Source organism: Sinocyclocheilus grahami, unplaced genomic scaffold (genome assembly GCF_001515645.1).
Source record: "Sinocyclocheilus grahami isolate Dianchi unplaced genomic scaffold, SAMN03320097.WGS_v1.1 scaffold198.1, whole genome shotgun sequence".
Lineage (NCBI taxonomy): Eukaryota > Metazoa > Chordata > Actinopteri > Cypriniformes > Cyprinidae > Sinocyclocheilus > Sinocyclocheilus grahami.
Genome location: NW_015505377.1, coordinates 1374736 through 1379156, shown reverse-complemented (window position 1 = coordinate 1379156; position 4421 = coordinate 1374736). Strand labels below are relative to the sequence as shown.

At 36.5% G+C, this 4421-nt stretch overlaps 2 long non-coding RNA genes across 2 annotated transcripts; both read right to left on the bottom strand.

Moving 5' to 3' along the window:
• LOC107595188 (uncharacterized) lies at positions 1-664 on the bottom strand. Its single transcript, XR_001610245.1, has 3 exons — positions 558-664; positions 432-491; positions 1-247 (listed from the first exon to the last, which is right to left on the bottom strand). It is a non-coding gene; the product is annotated as an uncharacterized lncRNA (long non-coding RNA).
• Positions 665-1649: 985 nt separating this feature from the next.
• LOC107595187 (uncharacterized) lies at positions 1650-2329 on the bottom strand. The gene is made up of 3 exons (XR_001610244.1): positions 2231-2329; positions 2105-2164; positions 1650-1920 (listed from the first exon to the last, which is right to left on the bottom strand). It is a non-coding gene; the product is annotated as an uncharacterized lncRNA (long non-coding RNA).
• Between the last annotated feature and the right edge of the window lie 2092 nt (positions 2330-4421).

Genomic DNA, 4421 nt, shown 5'->3' with positions numbered 1-4421 from the left:
TTTTGTCCATGCACTCATCGAGAAAAATGTCCATATTATCATTAAATTGGAATTGGTCAACAAAAGGTTACTTGGCCAGTTGCTGGTCGTCAGCCATTTCGGCCTGTGAAAGCTGAAGAAGAGCTTTCTTCTGGTCTTCCTCTTTCAGTTTGAGGAGCCTCAGCTCTTTCACCAAACCTCTGAAGACACAGAAGTTTTTCCGCAGCTATCCAACTGCAGTGTGGAGGTCTTTTGTTATCCTTGGCTCCTGAATGAGGTGTAACAATCAAATGGAATGAAGTGCTGGAAAGACCTTCAATAATACTGTGCATTCAATAACACATATACTAAAAAAAATCATGAGCTTTAGTCAGGATGTAGCAAGCATTATCAAGTTATGATTGTTTTGTTTTTTTTCTCAAGTGCCCCTATTTGAGATATAACAAACATACCCTGCTGCAGATTTCAATCTCCTGCTCTTCCGGCACTTGCACGCAGTGAGGACATGTTTCCTGCGAAAAAATTATGGTAATTTGTAGTCTGCTGGACAGAGAAAAACATAAGCGAGAAAAAGATACCTTTCAACAGCAAAATTTTCCAAGAGAATGAGGCACCACCATTTTAGTATTAGAGCAGTGTTTCTCAACCCTGGTCCCGGGCGCCCCCCAGCACTGCACATTTTGTGTGTCTCCCAAATCAAACACATCTGATTCAACTCATTAGCTCATTAAAAGAAACACCAGGACCTGAAATGGGTGTCAGATAAGGGAGACACATGTCTCAAAATGTGCAGTGTTGGGGGGCGCTCAGGACCAGGGTTGAGAAACACTTTAGAAAGGAAGGTTCATTGCTACACACAATTGATGCAAATAAGTATCAATATCATCACAATAGCAAATAAAGACAAGGGCACAGATGGTATTAGAATATCAATATCACATTTATCTCAATGTTATAGGCCTATTACTCAAAGGGAAACAGATCATGAAGCCAGCTTTGTTACATCACTTGATCTTTTGCTTTGTCCTTTTATTTCATATTTGAACAAGCATGTTGTATTATATCCCTGTCTTTTATGGAAGATGCATTTATTGCATTATACATAATGTACATCAGAATTAAATTGTAATGATTTTATGCTTGTGGGTGAACACATTACATCATTACAATACTGACATTTTGAGACCTACAACCAGTTAGGTCACTTGCATATTCATTAATATACTGTATTCATATATAACTTAATATAGATATTATGTGTAGAGAAAATCATCATGATGACGCAGCAGATCGAGATACATCCAGCTGCAGAACCAAAGGCCAGCAGCGTCAAGCCGGAAGTGGGCGGAGCAAAAGTTATCTTACTAAGCATAGCGCCAGGTAGTGTTTTGGATCTACCTTGATGTCAAGTCAGCATTTTATTATAACGATTTAATCAGATGATAGGTAGATGAGGTAGATAGACAAAATGAAGCTTGAGGATTTGAACATTTCATTATTATTTATTTTTTTACAGTTATTTTTCCATTATACACACTATCATACATAAGTAGCAAAATAAAATAAAACTAAAGAAAATAAAACAAATGTTAAAGCAAAGCAGGCACACATTTAACAATAATTATCAAAATTGACAAAAGAAAACTAAAATAAAATAAAAAAATCGAGAAACATACAATTTATTTTGAGGCCCTTTTTGTCCATGCACTCATCGAGAAAAATGTCCATATTATCATTAAATTGGAATTGGTAAACAAAAGGTTACTTGGCCAGTTGCTGGTCGTCAGCCATTTCGGCCTGTGAAAGCTGAAGAAGAGCTTTCTTCTGGTCTTCCTCTTTCAGTTTGAGGAGCCTCAGCTCTTTCACCAAACCTCTGAAGACACAGAAGTTTTTCCGCAGCTATCCAACTGCAGTGTGGAGGTCTTTTGTTATCCTTGGCTCCTGAATGAGGTGTAACAATCAAATGGAATGAAGTGCTGGAAAGACCTTCAATAATACTGTGCATTCAATAACACATATACTAAAAAAAATCATGAGCTTTAGTCAGGATGTAGCAAGCATTATCAAGTTATGATTGTTTTGTTTTTTTTCTCAAGTGCCCCTATTTGAGATATAACAAACATACCCTGCTGCAGATTTCAATCTCCTGCTCTTCCGGCACTTGCACGCAGTGAGGACATGTTTCCTGCGAAAAAATTATGGTAATTTGTAGTCTGCTGGACAGAGAAAAACATAAGCGAGAAAAAGATACCTTTCAACAGCAAAATTTTCCAAGAGAATGAGGCACCACCATTTTAGTATTAGAGCAGTGTTTCTCAACCCTGGTCCCGGGCGACCCCAACACTGGACATTTTGTATGTCTCCCTAATCTGACACACCCATTTCAGGACCTAGAGTTTCTTTTAATGAGCTAATGAGAATCAGGTGTGTTTGATTAGGAAGACACACAAAATGTGCAGTGCTGGGGGGCGCCCAGGACCAGGGTTGAGAAACACTGTATTAGAGGAAAATCAAACTGGCAAATAAGGAAAAACAAATATTAATATATCATCAAATTGAATTAAGTCCCAATTAACTTTTAAACAACAACTTACAGCTGTGAAATCAAAGGGCATTTCAAGGACCATGTATAGAGCATACTGAAAAATTAGGGCTGTCAGTCGATTACAATTTTTAATCTAATTAATTACATTATGTGTCGATTAATTCATCTAATTAATCGCAAACTACATTTGGATGTGAAAATACCCCCAAAAGAAATAAATATTTTATTTGATTCAACATAAAATGTATTACATGGTTTGGCTACAATGGCCTAACATAAACTATTCAACATAAAAGAAGATCATTTGAGAAACATCTCAGTTTTTTTCATTTATGCAATGGAAGTCATTGATAACCAAGACAGCTTTGTTACCAACAGTCTTCAAAATACCTTCTTTTATGTAAGTCATTTAGGTTTGAGTAAATGATGACATAATTAAATTTTAATTGTTGAACTATTCCTTTAAAGTGTTTTTTATTAAATAATACTCTAAATAAGAAACTAAAACTGCCAGCAGGTGGCGGTAAATGTGCTTATGAGTCATTGATTCATTTGATTCGTACAAACGGCTGATTCATTCAGGAATTCCGTAAACGGCTCTCTTTATGAATGGGTTTTTGAATCATTGCTTCACCCGATTCGTTCAAAACGCGGATTCTTTCAAAAAAACTAATCACAGCTGTGTTGCTCTGAGATGCACAACAATTCTGCTGTGGCTTTATAGGAAATATTTGTTGGCAAAACAGCAAAAAACAGACAATATTGTGTTATATTGTATATAACACAATAATATAATTAGACAATGATATAGTATATAATATATGATACCCAATAATATAACTGCATATATAATTGTGTTATATTGTAAAATATAACACAATATTAACTTCTTATTTACTGAACTGTTGTGTAAAATCAAAGTTGGGACAAACAGCACTCGTGTGATTGCTCTCGCTGCTCGTGTGATATCGCTTATATAAATATGAGACAAAAAAAAACTCATACAGGAGTATTTTTGCCCCAATATCTTGAATTTTAGGGCATAGCTGCATTTATGGAGTTGTTGCCCTGCATCATATCAAAGTCCCATTCTATAGTCTTTGATCATATTTGATCATTACACAGACACACACTCATAGCCTATATATATATATATATATATATATATTAATAACTATTCCTTTTCCTCACCATCAACATGAAGATCCAACAATCAACGGAGTCAGCCAACTGTTGTGGAACATTCTAAAATAATAGAATATCATTCAGTTACTCCTGGAATAAGAATATGACAACACATCATTTGTATTAGTAGCTTTGTTTTATGAAAGCCTTATAAATCTCACCTTCTTTTTGATCAGCTACCCTCATCTGTCTATATCATCTGATTAAATCGTTATAAAACAAATGCTGACTTGACATCAACATAGATTAAAGGGGTCATATGATGCAATTTCAATTTTTCCTTTCTCTTTGGAGTGTTACAAGCTCTTGGTGCATAAAGAAGATCTGTAAAGTTGCAAAGACTAAAGTCTCAAATCCAAAGAGATATCTTTATAAAAGTTAAGAGTCAACCACGCCTACCTAAAACGGCTCGTTCTAACACGCCCCCACATGTCAACGTCACGATGTGGGAAGATTTGCATAACGCCGCCCAAATGTTCACGCAAAGAAAGAAGGCGTAACTTTTATTCTCGCTGTAGTATTGTTGCTGCCGCCGCTGCCATGTCGTGAAGGCACTGTGTGTTTTGTTGTGAAAGCGAAACTACTTTGTTTGATCTTCCAAAAGAGGACGATATCCACTTCGTGGATTGTGGATTGCCGGATCGGCTTTCACCGTGGACGAAGCGGAGTCCAGCCCGGGGTTGTCACATGTGGTTGCCGCAAGCCCGCCGGA